Source organism: Symphalangus syndactylus, chromosome 1, assembly GCF_028878055.3.
Source record: "Symphalangus syndactylus isolate Jambi chromosome 1, NHGRI_mSymSyn1-v2.1_pri, whole genome shotgun sequence".
NCBI lineage: Eukaryota > Metazoa > Chordata > Mammalia > Primates > Hylobatidae > Symphalangus > Symphalangus syndactylus.
This window is the reverse complement of record NC_072423.2, coordinates 106,899,818-106,917,632: the sequence shown is the minus strand read 5'-3', so window position 1 is coordinate 106,917,632 and position 17,815 is coordinate 106,899,818. Positions and strand designations below refer to the sequence as shown.

At 44.4% G+C, this 17,815-nt stretch overlaps 1 long non-coding RNA gene and 1 pseudogene across 1 annotated transcript; one reads left to right on the top strand and one right to left on the bottom strand.

The window, feature by feature from the left end:
- The first annotated feature begins 1,056 nt into the window (after window positions 1–1,056).
- Window positions 1,057–6,695, top strand: LOC129490946 (uncharacterized). The gene is made up of 3 exons (XR_008660407.2): window positions 1,057–2,224; window positions 5,617–5,826; window positions 6,603–6,695. It is a non-coding gene; the product is annotated as an uncharacterized lncRNA (long non-coding RNA).
- An 8,169-nt stretch (window positions 6,696–14,864) lies between these two features.
- On the bottom strand, window positions 14,865–15,944 carry LOC129490930 (calcium-binding tyrosine phosphorylation-regulated protein-like; annotated as a pseudogene).
- Window positions 15,945–17,815: the final 1,871 nt, after the last annotated feature.

Below are 17,815 nucleotides of genomic sequence, written 5' to 3'. Positions count from 1 at the left end.
AGCTGCTTGACAGGACGGGCAGGTGACTGTGGCGGTCAGTGCCTACTCCCAGGACATGGCTCTGCTTGGGTTTTCAGCTCTCCAACTTAGAAAAGGAGCCACATACACCCTTCTCTGTCTCTCAGACAGAAGCCTGTTTGCTGCCATGTTGTGCGGAGCTCATTTTAACGGTGTAGTAATTCAGTTAGAAAACTGGGATGCTTAACCCTTTTACAAATGCTCTCCTCGCCGAGTTTACAAATCCCCTGTTAAAGTCAGAAAAACATTACGTAAAATATGGATTTTTAAAAACTCTATTAATAATCAAAGAAATGCAAATTACATCCACCACAAGATGCCATTTTTCTCCTACCAAATTGTCTAAGATGTATATCAATGATTAATAGTGTTGTCAGTAGTGCTGGCAGAAGTTTGCATTGGTATAATCTCTATGGAGAATAATTGAACAGTTAGTAAAAAGAATGTCTTGTGGATAACTTTTTCTTTTTCTTGAAAGAGCATTTTTTTTTCTATGATCTTTGAACCAGAAACCTAGGAGTTACAAACCTAGGAGGATTGCATCTTAAGGAAGTATGGATTTTTTTTTTTTTTTTTTTTTTTTTTTTTGAGGTGGAGTCTCGCTCTGTCGCCCAGATGGAGTGCAGTGGTGTGATCTCGGCTCACTGCAACCTCTGCCTCCCAGGCTCAAGCGATTCTCCTGCCTCAGCCTCCTGAGTAGCTGGGAATACAGGCGCCCGCCACCATGCCTGGCTAATTTTTGTATTTTTAGTAGAGATGGGGTTTCACCATGCTGGTCAGGATGGTCTCGATCTCCTGACCTCGTGATCCGCCCGCCTCGGCCTCCCAAACTGCTGGGATTACAGGCGTGAGCCACTGCGTCCGGCTGGATCTATATATATATATAGCAACGTGTATTATATGCAGATATATTAAATGTACTCAGCATTCCAGATTATATAATGTGATGTGCACACCCACACACCCCAGATAGCAGTGGAAAGTTGATCAGAATTGACTGTGTTGTTCATTCAGCGGCTCTGTGAAACATCTCCTGTGGCCAGTCGTCCTTCCTTTCGGGTCTCTCGAGTTCTAGGCTGAGAAGAAAAGTGGCCTCCTGTACAGCTTCGCCTTCTGGAGCCTCAGGCGGAACCGGGACTGCTGGGAAGCTGTGCGGGGGCGGGTCCAGGAAGCCCTGGCAACGGAGATCTTCCCGGACGAGACAGAGCGACCGTTACTTCCCGGGCTGCTGTGGGTCTGGTGTCTGGCTCTGTGGCCCCGGGCTGCAGGGACAAAAGTGGCTGGTCTTCTAAGAGCACCAAGCTCAGCAAAGCCACCCGCTGCTGACAGGACCCATGCGTTCATTCCTACTCTTCTTTTGGTCTCACAAGAGCCACACTGCCCTTGGAATGGGCGTCAAGTCACAGCTCGGCGCTTTCATTTAGTCTTCTGCCATCTCTGCCTGCTTTTCGGCCATTTTCATCCGAAGTGTGGATCTGAAGCAAAGAATCTAGAGAAGTTTCCTTCATCTGGTTATTATTATTTGCTGAATTTTTTAAAAGAAACTTTTTAATACATTCTTCTTTGCTACATTGTTCTATATGTAATAATTCATTTGAATTCCCTCAAAGGAACCACATAGGAAATGCCAGATAAGCCCCTTTAAGAAGAATGACGTGGGGTGCAATGTTAGGTTGCCCTTGGCGTCAGATAGCCTGGGTTCTGGGCCCAGTGTCCCCGCTTAGTAGCTACTGTGTGACCTAGAAGGAGATTGGGCCAGTCTCCTTCATATACGTCCTTCTAATTTATTCCTGAAATTACCTCATTTGTTCTCTTGTTCACTTTCGGTCTCCCCACTCTAGAGACATTGGCTTCTCAAGAGTGGGGGGACTCCTTCAGGGCTGTTCGCTGCATTTATAGAGCACAGACGATTGACTCCCTGCCCTTGCTGGGCCTCAGTTTCCTCAAACACAAATAGGCATAATAACAATCCCTACCCACCTCATGTTAAATGGGCTTAATACATGCAGAATGCACAGAACAGTGTCTGTCATGTGGTAAATCCTCAAGGAACAATGAATAAGGATTAAATTCTGCATCCTCCCACATGACTGAGAAAAGCCTGGTAGGAAATCAGGTTAATGGAGAGAAAAGACAGAGGGATGAGAGCAGCTCGAAGGAGATGATCATTTCTGCAGACACAGAACCCAAGTTGCCGTGTGAAATGGTAAGAGGTGGTTCCTTGGTCCGGAAGTCCCAAGAGTCACTGGCTGTTGGGGGAGGTGAAGTTGACTAACCCACCTTCAGCAGTGAACCTGGGCAGCAGGCTGGAAGCTGGCTGTCCCCGCTGGCTGAATCCCGCTTCCGTGGGAGCCAGGAAGGTGGGTGGTTTCCTCTCTCTGACAGTCCACCAGTGACTCAGGTCTTCTAGAAACCTAGGCCTATTAACATTTTAGTTCAAATAGAATGAGTAGTTTAGGTAAAGACTATGTGAAGTCATCAGTGTCCAATGAGAGTGGCACTGAAACCTTCACCAACCTTGTTTAGAAGGAATTTTTCCCCCTAAGAGTGCATTTTGGGGCCTGAATAAGGAAGGCCACTGCTTGAGGCAAAATTTGACTTTTTCACTTGACTTCTGTGATATAAGCAGTAAAGTCCACTGGGATAAACCTTGATATTGATGCCCAACAGAGAGAAGAGGGGTAGTTGGCAGCTAATTTGGCCTTCCATTGAGGCAAAGGACCTCAGAGAGTTCATCAGCTCCCTATCAGCAGAGCAGGATGCCAAGGCCACGAAGGGCGGTGGCTTATCCAAGGTGTTTGGCTGGTGTAGCCAGGTTCTCAGATACCAAGCTAGAGTTGCACCAAGTCCAGCTTCCCTGTCTTGTGGTTGAGAGAATGAAAGCAGGTGAAGTAGCCCATCCATGCAGCAAGGGCCCTTGCCCAAGAGGAGCAGCTGGATCTGGGGTGTTCCCTGGGCAAGTACATCAGCACCAGGCTTCACCCACTGTGTCCCTGGTGCTGGAAAGGCCAGTTCACCAAAATGCCTGCCTACACTCAGTTTTATCATCATTTAAAAATTTGTTTCTAGTTGTATCTGAGACTAATAAACATTTATTTTTATTTTACCTTCAAGCAATGTCAAAAACTAACACCAAGACCCTGAGCATTACACATGATGTTGATTCATATTAAGATCTTCCTTTTTCTTCTGTGAGTAACTGTGCAAGGGCCTGGTGACCCACAGGGTGAAAAAAACACTCAAAAATGGCTGGGCGTGGTGGCTCACACCTGTAATCTCAGCACTTTGGGAGGCCAAGGCAGGTGGATCACAAGGTCAAGAGATTGAGATCATCCTGGCCAACATGGTGAAACCCAGTCTCCATTAAAAATACAAAAACTAGCTGGGCATTGTGGTGTGCACCTGTAGTCCCAGCTACTTGGGAGGCTGAGGCAAGAGAATCGCCTGAACCTGGGAGGCGGAGGTTGCAGTGAGCTGAGATGGCGCCACTCCAGCCTGGCAACAGAGGGAGACGTTGTCTCAAAAAACAAACAAACAAAAAGCACTCACAAATAAGCATCATCTTCAGGAAGCTTCATGCTAATTGGGGCAGACAGACATTAAACAAGTAAATGAAAAACAACTTCAACATATCAAGTGCCATGAAGGAAATGAAGATTTCTGACTACCTTTGAGTCAGCAGATACCTGACTCAAGACATCTGTCTTTGACCTAGATGGTTCTCTAACCTCAGACTAGTCACTCAAAAATCAAACTTTTTTACCCTATTCTGACTTTTCCTTCTGACTTCCAGGTCTTTTAATAATAAGGTTAGCACTGCAAAGTGGCTCTTCATGTTTTTAGGGACAGGGACCACTTTGAGAACATACTAAAAGTTATGAGTGTTCTTTGCTGAGACACACCCTATTCTGCATACAGCTTTAGAAGACTTCATGGTTTGTGGTTAAGAACTCTGATCCTAGGCTGGGCACAGTGGCTTACGTCTATAATCCCAGCACTTTGGAAGGCTATGGCAGGAAGATTGCTTGAGGCCAGGAGTTCAAGACCAGCCTCAGCAACATAGCGAGACCCTGTCTCTACAAAAAAATAATTTAAAAATTAGCTGGGTGTGATGGTGTATGGCTGTAGTCCCAGCTGCTTGGGAGGCTGAGGTGGGAGGATTGCTTGAGCCTGGGAGTTCAAGACTGCAGTGAGCTATGATTGCACCACTGCACTCCAGCCTAGGCAACAGAGTGAGACCTTATCTCTAAGAAACACACACACACACACACACACACACAAAAACTCTGATCCTAGAGGAATAAAGAGACATGGAGAAATGAGTGTTCCAGTTCAGCTGTAGCTGTGTGTCCTGGAGGTGGAGACCAAATGCTTAGACTGACTTGCCTCTATAGCACTTTTTGTATTTCTGTTGACTCTTTATATTTTTGTTGACCTTAAGAGCAGATGTAATACAATATTAATTCTTCCAGTCATTCAACTTGTTTATTGATCTGAGATACAAAGAAGTAAAGTGACTTGCCCAGGGTCACCAGCTAATTAGCAGAGTCAGAACTATGGCCCAGGTCTCCTTTTCCTCTAGATACCTGGAGCAATGCTCAGGGAAGATAAGTTTTGATGGTGGTTTAGTGTAGTGATGGTGTTGACAGCAGTGGCAATAATGATGGTGTTATCATTGGTAATAGTGATATTGTTGATGGTGATATGGCAGTGATGATGATGTTGGTGGTATTAGTGGCTATAACAGAGTAATTGTAGTCATGGTATTAATGGTGGTGATTGTGGCAGTGGTGGGGTTCTTGGTGGTAGTAGTGGCACAGATAGAATTTTTGGTGGTGGTAGTAGTGGCAGTAGAGGAGTTGGTGGTGATGGTAATAGTGGCAGTGTGGAATAGTGGTGAATGTTGGAGATGAAGTGGAAATGGTAGGTAAGATCAAAATCCAGATTTTAGGAAATGCAAAGCAGTTATTCTGGTTGCATTTCTGGCATCTATTTTTCTTTTCCTTGTTTTTTTTTTCTCTGTCATTGTCCCTTACATTTTTGATATCACAGATACCTGCTTTCATCCAGGAGTTCTCTTTCCTTTGGATCTGCTTATTGTGTCTAGAATAAAAATAGGTATTATTAGAATGGCAGGCCGTACATCTTTGCTTTGCTTTATAAATCATGAGTATGTTCTATTGTTATGAAACAAATACCTTTATTCTATAAAAATGCAGTCTTTTCAGAGCAAGGCTCTTAAATCTCCAGGAGTTCTTTTCAACTTGTGTGTTGCTGCACATGACCTAACAAGCTGCAGTTATAGGATACCCAGAATGGAGAGACTGATAACAGCTATAATAATGACCCATGGGATGTGTTGACCTCCCTTCACCATTCTGTCCTCAGCATTTTAGCTCCTGTGGGATGAATCTTGCCTTCATCTTCTGCTGGCATTAATACCAGAAAAAGTTCAATCCAAATGGGTATCAAGTGGTGTATTTTTGGAGACACTGGTAGGGCTGTTATCATTGTCAGGCCAACTGCTAGTATTGTGTTGCGTTTCATCTCTGGCTGCTGTCTTATTCAGTTTTTTAATTTTTTTGTATTTTTTTTTAGCTGTGTGGGTGAGCACATGGATGGCATGCTGATCACATTTCCAGGCCACCATGGGGCAGAAGTAGAGCTAATAGACTGGATGAAAGAAGAATGAGCCAGAGCAATGCCGACAGTCTGCAAAGCCAGGTCAAGTCAAGCAACCTGGAGCATAACAGAGAAATGCAAAGTCCAGCCCTTGGGTCCGGACAACAAGTTACACAACGATGGCAGGTAAGGGCCTCAGCCTGAGTCTAGGAGAGAGATTCAGGTGTGGCGGTAAACTGCAGCCTTGAGGTGGGAGATGGCTGCCAAGAATGTGAAATTTGGGGTAGTGATTAGAGCTCTGTTGTGTTAGCTTTCACTGGGGGCTTGGGTTGAGTTTTCTTCAACACATTTGACAAACAGGGTTTGAATTGAGGAGAGAGGTCAGAAAGGTGGGACTGAGGTAGGGTCTTGAAATGTCACATGAATCTTAGAGTGGGAGGCCAGACACCCGGAGCTCTGGTGAATTGTCATTGGCTAAAACATGATTCATTACAATTTACGGAGAGCTCAACTGGCAGTGGTTAGGTGATAAAAACCTGATTGTCTCATAAAACAAGATGTCTGGAGGTAAGCAGAAGGTTTGTTTATGATGTTTCAGAGGCAAAATTTGGGCAAATGTGCCAATTGGTAGGTTACGAGGAAGCCAATTTTTGGTTCCACTATAGTCAAGATTTTCTGATAACCACAGTTATCCAGAAATGGAGATGTGAAGCAGAATTAGCACCCACCTGGCAGGGACATAGTAAAAGGAATTCCTGTACCTGCTGGTACAGGGAGTAGGAGAGACAGGGGAGAGAACAGGCTTTTACAATGGCCTGTAAGTTTCCTTCTAACCAGGAGAGCCCATGATTCTAGTAATTAGTTTTTCTCCTTTGAATGTTCATTAGATAATTATGCTAATTGAGATAAGTTTCTACTGAGTGAGGTATAATTTCAGGTTGAACAGTATTTTTTATCTTTAGCATCATTGTATGAGATGCAGAGTTTGCTGTGGACTTGGGCCTATACTGTACTTTGTTTATAACTGTGATTTTTACAAGGACAGAGTGAGGAGGAACACATTCTTCCCTGAGGTAGGTTATGGGTGACATGCATATGGCCCACTAACTGGTATATTAAGTACTGATTTCAGGGGTCCCATGAATCTTCTTAGGCTTACCACACTGAGACAGAGTATCAGCTAGGCAGAACCTCCTCTTAAACCCCTGATGTTTTATGCTCGGTGGGATAGCAGCATCCCTGTGTGGATCAGGGTATCAAGGAGAGAAGGGTGAATCCAGCTAATTAAAAGAAATTGCTCAATTTCTCTCCAAATGAGAAATTTCTCATGGGTTCTAGTGTTCATGGCAAACATGATCTCTCATCTAAAGTCTCTGAAAGCTTCTTGGACAAAATTCTTAATTTCCTACCGTCACTTAGTAAAAAGAAGGACAGGACTTGGAAAAGACACCATTTGGCCATTCGCTTTCCTCTCCTCTTTCTACACTGCTACTACCTGTGTAGTCACAGCAGTTCAGTTTATATTAGAAAACCCTATGCCCTACCCACAGTGATTGCAGGTGGGACCAGGTTCATCTGACCCATCAGATTCTCTCCTCAGGGAATTTGGAGTTGGGACGTGGAGGAGCTAATCGGTTTCTGCTGGATGTCTGGTCATTCTAAACAGTGTGGGTTGCCACCTTCTACCACGGGCTCAGGGAAACCTAAAGGAGAGGCGCAAAAAGAGACCATGTGGCCAAAGAGAGAGCCAAAGACCTTGTCCACCTGCATCCAGCCACGCTATCAGTCCCTGGGCCCAGCTTCCTCCAAGACCCCTGAACATTTCCTAACTTTCTGTTCTGTGCCATACCTCAGAGTCCACCCTGCAAGGCCACCACCATTTTGTTTAAGCTGGCTTGCATGGAATTTTGTTTTTTTTTTATAGGAACTTGAGAGAGAGCTCATCCTTATAAGGGCCTAACAGGAAGTTAATATGAATTTTAAAAAGAACTTTATTGTTTTTTTCCACATAAAAATGATAAAAATGCTCATTGCTACGAAAAAAAAAGAGCATAAAAATGTATGTCTTAGAATGTGAAAATTGCCACAATAATCCTCCTTAGAGAAAATAGATCTCAATAGTTTAGGGGTGAGAGCAAGGAGTGAACACACACAGGCATGAACCAGCCTTTCCTGGGCTCTGACCAGGGGCCACACGTTGTTCAAAGCACTCTAGTGGAATTAATTCCTTTAATCCTTACCATCAGGCCATGGAGTGGGACGAGTGCCACCCTCCATCTAAGGATAAGGAAACTTAGACACAAAGAGGCTCAAGGGGGAGGCAGGATTTGAATCCAAGCAGTCAGGCTCTAAGCCTGGGCTCTTAACCGCCATGCTATACGAACTCTCATTTTATTAGGCTGGTGCAAAAGTAATTGCAGTTTTTGCCATTGAAAGTATTGGCAAGTAATGCTCCCTTATTTGTTGCCTATTGCTATGTAGTGAATTACCATGAACTTACTGACAAACTCATACACATCTATTATCTTACAGGGGCCAGACACCACTTAGCTGCATCCTTTGCCTCAGGGTATTTCACAGGTCAGTAATCAAGGAATCAGCCAAGGCTGGAGACTCATCTAAGACCTCATTGAGAGAGGATTCACTTCCAAACTCACACAGTTGTTGGTGGGATTTGGTTTCTTGTGGGCTCCTAAACTGAAGACCTCAGTTCCTTATGACTGGCAGTTAGAGGCCACCCTCCATTTCTTTTTATGTGGGCCACTTCATAGGGCAGTTCTGCACACAGTAACTTGCTTCCTCCCAGCCAGCTAGGGACAGAGTGTGCCAGCAAGATGCAGGCTCTGTCTGAAGGAACCAATCACACTGTGCTATCCCACCACTTTGCCATGCTCTGTAGGCTAAAAGCAAGTCACTAGGCCAGCCCACAGTCAGGGGAGGAATGACACACGAACGGGCCACGGCACATTGAACATCATTCTTAGATCTGTTCGCCACATCCCCTACTCATCCTTTTAACTTTTATGCTTTTTAGAGACAGGGTCTCACTCTGTTGCCCAGGCTGGAGTGCAGTTGCACCGTAAGAGCTCACTGCAACCTCAAACTCCTGGGCTGAAGCAATCCTCCTGCATTGACCTCCTAAAGTGCTGGGATTATGGGCGTGAACCACTGCATCCAGCTAATCTATTTTATCTTTTGTAGAGACAGGGGTCTTTCTATGTTGCCCAGGCTGGTCTTGAATTCTTGGCCTCAAGAGATCCTCCTGCCTCAGACTCCCAAAGTGCTGGGATTACAGGCGCGAACCGCTGCACCCATCCAGCTTTTACATTTTTGACAGCTCTGTGGTAAGCGGATGGCCACATGGCACCTTGAACTGGAGACAGCCAGGCTCACAGGGCACAGTTGGCCTGACCCACCCACCCTGATGTCAGAGGAGAAGCTGGGCCTAAGGGAGAAAGCATGGGTCTGCTCATCTCCTCTGGCCTACTTTCCTGCTGGAGATGAGAAGCCCAGGAAAGGGACTGAGAGATGGTGTGAGCCACTGCTATGCCTGGAATAGGCAATGTGAGACCTAGGAGGCCTCGTGCACTTCCCCCACCTCCCTGCCCTCTAGGACACATGGTGCAGGGCATGGCCAGCTCTCCTGGGGAGGCTGAGTCAGGAATGGAAGGAGGTGTGAGGCTTTGCTGCAAGTCTCCTCCTCGAGAGGAGAGAGGCACAGTTCTCCCTGACCCTTATCCTACAGAGAGTTTTGCACCTTACTTCTGTCACTAGACCAAATATATTTGGACATCATTCTATGTCAGAGCATAGGGATCCAATCCACTCTGTTTAGTAGCTGCTTACTACTCCACTGCTTGGGTGGCCTGATGGATCCTGATCTCTAAGCACCCTGAGGCCCACCCACTGCTTCTGCAGTGCATCAGTTCTGGCGGACCCTCAGAATTGCCGCATTGTGCTGGGTCATTGTGGAAATGTGTGCTCTAAACATAAACCTCCTAAAAATAGTCTTTCTGAGTTTGGTGCTTGTGTATCTCTCAGTGAATCTCTGCCAACTGGGGCCACAAGGTTTCCATTAACAAGGATCTCTGAGCAGGTCCTGGGGCCTCCGAAGGAAGTGGAGTCAAGTCTCTGCCACTCCTTCCAGGGCTGAGGAGTGCTCTGCATTTGAAAAGGCAGGTGTGTGACACCCTAGATCACGTCCCTGTATGAGCTCATCTTCCAGGAATGAAAAGGAGGTGTTCTTTCCCTTCAGGCAGGTGAGCCTTTTGCCCCGTACACTTGCCCCGTACACAGCTCAGCTGGCTCTTTCACTGTGCACACTACGATTAGTGAAGTCTGTTTTGTGCCTGCCATTCCAGGAACAGGCTTTAGATGGTCTTTCATGCCCCCTTTGCTTTATTCAGGGTTTTCATAAATAATCCTTCTCCTCGCTTACCTTTTCTTTTCACCTACAACATCTGAAACCATGTAGAGCGTTGCCTGCATACAGCTCAGTATCCTTGCGCGGCTCCCCTATTTAGTTAGAGTGGCTATGGTTTTAGCTTATTTATTAGTAAGTAGCTGTAATTTACTGAGGTGTTGGTGTGCAGCAGGCCTTATGCGAAGTACTTTGTTGGAAAAAGCTCCTGGAAGCTTCACCACAGACTGCTCTTTGAGATATTTTTGTCAGCCCTGATTTACAGAGGAGGAAACCAAGGCTGAGAAAGTGATACACTCAAGGTCATTGAGCTAGAAAGTGGTTGCATCTGAATCTATGCCAGCTTAGAAAACCTCCATTTTTAAGCCCTCTGCCATGCAGAGTTGTTGTCTCGTCCCCTCTGTAGGTTCACTGTAGGTCCCAGTAAGAACAAGGTTATTCAGCTTCTCAGGAGGACAAGGAGAAATTGGAGAGCCTCCAGGGAAGGCCCTGGAAAGTGATTAAGAGGATGAGAATAAGGCTGGTGAGAAAGATTAGAGGAATAAAATAAATTTAATCTGGAGAAATAAATCCTAGGGGCGATATTAATGGCATTCTACTGATGTCTTCATGAAAATCAATTAAAATATTTTTAAAAACAGGAGCCAGTCTACTAGTTTTATTACATGATATGAAAGGAATGATTTGACTATAATTTATTTAATTGGTTTAGCAAATATATAGTATATAGCCACCATAGCCAGACTACAGAGTGAACAAGACAGGTGAGGACCCTCCTCTGGCAGAACTTACATTTTGGTGGCAGGGGTGGAAGGAGGAGGGAAGAGACGCAGACAGGACAAATGAGCAAAGGTTATTCAAATGGGATCATTCCAGTCAGTGATATGTACTGTGACAACACCATGGCAGGAAGATGGGCAAGCCAGTAACTGTAGGTGGCCTTCTCCCAGAAGGGGGCATTTGAATGGAGACCTTAAAGCCATGTGAAGCTCTGGGGACAGAGTGGTTCAAGCAGAGGGACCTTGAGGTAGGAACAAGTTTGGCAAATACAAGAAACAGAAAGCAGAAGGGTGAGGCTGGGTGACAATCTGGTGGGAGATCACGCCAGAGCCCCACCATGCAGGGCCATAGAAAGCCACCAGGCAGCACAGCTCTCCAGCTATGGGGCAGGGAGAATCCACTGATGGGCTGTAGGAGATCAGAGGGAGAGACATCTGTGTGAGAGATGTGTGGCAGCATGGATGGGGGTGCCTGGGCCTTTGGGTCTGTCTTGTGTCGATAGCACAGTGGGGAAATCGAGGTGGATTCGATGTTGGGATGGGCAGAGGTGAGAGTAAAAATACTCAAGGATGACCATCAGGTTTTTGAAAAGAAGAATCAACTATTTTGTTGTCATTTTACTAGAGAGTGTTTTAAGAATACCTTCCTTGAGGGTTATTAAGCTAATACTCCCAAGCCATCAATTTACATGACATTTGAGTCCCTGCACGTTTTCTTAGGGAGAGGATCTAACCTCTTCTGTTTCCTGGAAGGGAAAACCTTCCCCACACCAACTCCCAGCAACAGAAAGGTTGAGTTTGACCTAGACCACATTCTCCCCACTCCACCTCATTTTACAAGAAAGGAAACTGAGGCTGTGACAGTAGGTTACAGAAGGTCACACCGCATCTTGTTCTTGGCAGAGTCCTGGGTCTCCTGACTCCCCAGCCAGGGCTGTCTCTGCTATATGAGCTGTCTCATGGTGCAGGGAGGCAGAGCATTGAACAGACATTGATTCCATCCCTCCTAACCTGGATGAAAACATGGACTCTTTCTATTTAGAGGTCAGTTCTCTGAGTTAGTGGCCTCAGCTCTCAGTGTCTTGTCTGCCTAATAGAAATTTAAGCAGGTCTATTACTAAGAAAGATCCCCAATATTTGAGTGCTTATGAAATGCAAGTAAGATCCAGGTGTGACTGGAACTGAAATGAGGCAGGAGTGAGGTATGTGTGTTGATCTATTTTGGGGTGCAAATCTCAAGGTTTAGGGCCCGTGGGAGGGTAGTGAGCTCCTCCAGGAAGTGTACCAGATGTACCTTTTAAAAGCAGGAGTCAGTCGTAGAGTAACCAACTCAAAGTGGAATGAATATATGTTTCTTTCTCAGTTTTCACTTTCCTCACTTCAGGCACACTTTTGTGGCTCAGTCTCTGAAAGCCAGCAAAAGGAAACAGAAGGAAATAGAGACACATCTTTTAAAAAACTGGTATTATGAAGAGGAAACCGTAATGTTCCTGAAAGTGTGGATAGATACAGTGCAGACCTCCTCTAAGAAATATCCAAATGAAATTGAAAAAACTTTATAATGACCTTTTGTGTAGCCTGGCAAAAGCAAATGCAAAACATGATGAATGTGTTACAATTATAATGCCCCCTGCCCAGAAGCTTAATTCAATGTGGAGGGAATTCAGACAGTATCTGTGGCCATGTTCCTTGAGGAATCACTGAATGCCTCAAGACCTGAAGCCAATTTTTGTGATATAGCATACTTTTAGACAAAGCTAAACTGATAGAATTCCCAGGACACAGAAATGCCTTCTCAACCAAACTTACTTTTCAGATGTACTTTTCTGGGGTTGAAGCAGGTGGTTTGTCTCAAAGAGGCCTCTGTTTAAAGGAATGTTTGCTCTTTGGGAAATGCTATCACTGGCAGCCTTGAATCACATTATCAAGTTGGTTGGCTGATTGAGAGCTTGGCAAAGATCTGAGGCAATGAATCATGCAACAAAGTGAAGTTTTGATGAGTTAAGGAAGGGAAGGACCATCCTGAATTTGGGGGGCTGTCTGGGGTGGGGGAGCCTCTGCTGTGCACAGCCCTGTGGTGGCTATTGGTGTTGGAAACCAAGCTAGTCTCCTGGTCTGGTCCTACTGAGTCTGGTCAAGGCCTTGACTTTGCAAACAGCTTGCTTTCCTTAGAAAGGACCTGGAAACATGGAGTCAGACGGTTTGTTTAACGCTTTAGTCATGGTATGCACTTTTGGCCTGAGGACTGAGAGTTAGAGTCTTGTTCAAATGGTGAGTTGAGGTCTCCTGCTAGATGGTAGTCTGCCAGGCACAGGCTTGCAAAGGATCTAGAATTTGGTCACCTCCAAGAATGGAGCCACTTCCTCCTATGAAGAAGTGATTATTCTTGTTTAAGACCTGGAGAGAAGCTAGTATATCTCCATTTTCAGCTTAGCTAGTCAAGTTCTAGCAGGAACTATGATAATCGAATCAGCAAAGTACATTCTGGGGGTAAAATGTTTACTATACAAAGGTTAATTCACCTCTACAAAGAGATACTTCCTCACCCTCAGAGCTTCTACAGATTTCTGTGGAAGTATTTTTGGGTTTAGTGCCTTGACCATAAAAAAGTTGGGAAAATATATTATACTCTTGGGCCCAAGAGTAACTATCAGTCACTCCTGGAAAACTCTAGGTATCACTGGTATTACGGTAGGAAATAATAAGAAGAGAGTAGGAATTGAATGCTTGTTGAATATTGTGGTTGGGGAGATGAGTAAATTGAGGCTCAGAGCTTAATTCTTTGTTCAATCTAGAAGGAGATAGAACTAGGATTTGAACTCAGGGCTATCTGGCTATAAAACCCACCACATTTCTACTATTCCATGCTTGATAAGAGCAAGATTCTATAAGTTGGTAGTTGGAAGGAGTTTCTGGCATCTGCAGAGAGGGAATGCCTCTTTATTCCTTTTTGAGATGTTTAGTTAAATCCATGTGCTTTACATCAGTGTCAAGTGATCTGGGAAAGGCCCTTTTTTTCTTACTTTTTCATCTGTTTAATTAGAGAGTGGAACCAGATCACCTCTCAGGACGCTGCTGGCCCTTACTCAATGTTTGACCAGAGTAGAGCCAGTGGGCAGTTCTGGCTGTGTATTTGAAATGGGTTGCATTTGCCTTTGTATCAGAGATAAGCCAGGTGGCCACAAATCTGTTTCTTCTTCCTAGGCACATGGCTAAATTGTATTTCCCAGCCCCCTTGCATCTGTGTGGGCCTTGTGACTAAGTTCTCACCAGTGAATGCAAGGGCAGATTGCTGGGTCATTTCAAGGCCAAGGCAGCTGAGAGCAGTTATGCTTCATCCAGTTCACTTTGCCCCTTCCACAACAACCTTGGACACTATGTGATGTGGGTAGCAGCATTCCCAAGATGGAAGAGGCTTGGTTTCCTGAGTCAGTGCTGGTGGAGAGCTGCCAAGGGAGCTGCCCAACCAGAACATCTCTGCATTTGACTTTGCACGAGTGAAAAATACAACTGATTGTTGAGTCACGCCATGGATACGTGGGATTGCTTGTTATAGTAGCTAATGTTAAGCGCCCTAATACAGGCATCCCGTGTCCATTCCCTCACTCCTTTTTCTGAAAGAAACAGCATCATTTTCAGTCCATATGCTCCAGAGGATTTACAATTGTCTCTCAGTATCCATGGGGGATTTGTTCCAGGACCCCTACAAATGCCAAAATCCGTGGGTGCTGAAGTCCCTGATATAACCCGGTGTAGTATTTGCACATAACCTACGCACATCCTCCCATATACTTTAAATCATTTCTAGATTATTTATAATACCTAACACAATGCCTACACATCACTTCATTTGTGTGGATTTATCCTAGTACTTGTTGAGTGGCAAATTCAAGTTTTGCTTTTTGAACCTTTGTAGAATATATATATTTTTTATACTTGTGTGAAGTTTATTGATATGTTACACTTGGTGGCAGACTCCTCCCTGAACGTTTGTTGACCCAAACAGTGTCATTTCTGGATCGGTTTTAAGTTTCTGCTTTGCGAACTTTGTGAGCAGGAGTCACAGTTATCCCCCAAGCAATACTGTAACTTCCAAAGGGAGAACATTTGTCACCAGATCCTGAACTTTTTAAAGCTACACCTTCTACTAAGAAAGCAACAGAAAGAAAAACAAGGCTTTCTGGCCTGGGGACATCTTGTCTATTTGTAGCAAGACAAGCATTCTGGGGACTTAAGGTATGTTTCTGGAATTTCTCGTCTGCAGGAACAGCAATGGGCACTTATACTGCAGCATAACTCTTCAAGACTTCTGACTTTGAAACAACAGCATGTCCAGAAAGAGGTTTCCATTCCTGTGCTTTCTGAGCATTTGAGCCTACTAAGATAAAAGGTGGGGCACTGGTCTTACTATCTTTGATCATCTTGTAAGTTGGAGAAGTGACTTTTGGTGGATGCTGCAGAAACTGTGGATCCTTAGGATTAGATACAGAGTTGCTTGGGGAAAAGGCCCAGGTGCAGGTGGCAGTGATGGGTGACTTTGTTGATTCTTATGAGTTAGACAATAAGGGGTCCACATGTTAGAATATCGTGGTGGTTGTCCTGCTTCACTTGCTGCCATTGCTAATATCTGAGAAGCAAACCGAGCTGTGTCAGCTGGTGAAACAGCTGTTGGAGATGGTTATGAGGGTGGGGTAGTAGTCTTAGGGGTGGCTGGTTTGGAAGAAAGATCACGAACTGCTTCAGTTTGCTCAGTGCCTAGCTCAGCATAAATGGATGGAAACTGGGTGGTTTTGTCACTATATCCTGTTCCGGTTACATTGTCCTTGTCTGTAGATTTTTCCATCTGTGTAGGTACTTTAGATTCTGTTCCCTCTGACCACTTCATCCAGAGAAGTAGTCCCTTCTCTATACATAATAAGTTCTTTAAAATAAACTGCTGCAAACTGGGTCATGTTCGATGTGTTGGTTTTGAGAATGGCTCTGCTAATTTCCCTGAGCAGAGTCTTGAGGCCATAGGGTATGGCAAGTCTGGGCTTTGAAGAAATTATTTTGGCAGGATATCTGTAACTCAGCTTCTTTCCAGCTGTGCTCTTAAGAGCTTCCTTGTTGCCTCCTTGCTGGAATATTTTTTAAACAAATATTTTAGATCTGCAGTTGATTGAATCCATGTATGCAGAACCGCGGATATGGAGGGCTGACTGTATGAGTACTATGAGCCTGGCCAATCAGAGCATTGCATGTCCCCCACCCTTAGCCACAGAGATTGGCTTAGCAATGGGCATTTGAGCCAAGCAGGGCCTTTGGGGAAGGCCCTGTACTACTGGCTTTGAAGCTATGACGAAGAATGCAGCTGCTGAGCACTACCACATGAAGAGAGCCTGCCTGAGGGTGGCCACAGAAGAGAACAGACAAGAGACAGAAAGTGAGATTGGGATAATCTGCTGGCATTGTATAAGCCCGTAGGTTCAATCATACTGGAAGCCAGATCTACCCCGGATATTTCAGTCACCAGAGCAAATAAATTCTCTCTTACTTTCGATTAAGTCATTTGGGGTTTTTTTTTTCTTTTGTCACTTGTTGCCAAAAGGGTATTAACTTACATAGTCAGTAAAGATGAGGAAGGTTTGAATAAAAACAAAACAAAAGTAGCTGCAGGTTCAATGACATGCTCAGTATCATGAGCTCCTTTTGGAGCCAACTTTCTATTTTTTATAAGTCATCAATTTTCATCCACCAAATTTCAGAATGAGTGAATGAATAAAGGCCATGAAGGCCAGTGCCTTGAGGAGCGTGAGCTATGCTTCAGCCAAAATACAAGAGTAGCTGGTGAAAGGTCTTTGGGGTACAACATCACCTGATCTACGGTTACATGTCAATTTCTATATAATATTTGAAAACATGAAGTATTAGAAGAAATTATTATAACTCTAACTTACATAATGAGTATGTATCACAGTACAGGATGTACAAATAAATGCAATACTCCTAAAGTACTTGATGGAGTTCTTTGACAATCAGCAGTGGTCTAGCTTGAATTCTTCCTGAATGCTGAGGCTCAATTATCATTGCAGGAATCATTGTGCTACTATAGTTACGCTCAGTTTGGAAGCTTTAGTAATTGTTAAGAGAAGAAAAACAACCTTCATAAAACAGAAAATAGTATGTGCATTTCAATATTGAGTTTTCCTTGGTTCATACAAATTGGCATCCTTCTTTACTCAGCGAAATTCAGAATGAATGATTGAATGAATAAATGAATGAATAACAAAGTTACATAATTTACAACTGAAAACCCAATTCTAGTTGGTTGAACAATAAGAGAGTAATAGCCCCATAAAGTTGAGAAGTCCAGAAGACCAGAAGTCAGATCCAGATAGTGAGATGAGGTCCTCCAAGACCCTCAGATTTTCTTCATGGAGCAGCGTCTTCATCTGCAGGCTTCACATAGTCCTGGCAGACCAGCTTATCTTTAGCAGCAACAAGATGGCTGCAGAGTTCCAGGCTGTAACATCATTGCAATACATTCTCCAGGTTTAGAGAGAGGGTCTTCTTGCGTTAGTTTTTGCAGAGGATGAGAAATCTTTCCTTGCTGGAAGGATTCAGTGATGGCCCCTCATCCCTTCGTGTGTCACTGGCCAATCCCTAGAGCCAGAGGGTAGGGAGATACTGGTTGGCTAAAGCTGATCAGGGCCTACACATTGTTGGGGGTTTCAACCTCACCTAAATCACATGGTTAGGTAGGGAGGAGGGATGGTTTCCCAAAGGAAACATAGGGAGATTGTTCCCAGGAAGAGGGTGAATCAATGATGGGCAGCAGATAACAGATGTCTTCTACAAACAGGAAGTGTATTTGCTGCAATAACCTTGAATATATTTTGATAGCACCTGTTTGAAGAGCCATTTGTTTCATTTTGATACATTGAATGGTCTCTAAAGGCCATAGAAAATCTGCAGTAAATGTTATTGAAAGGAAGGA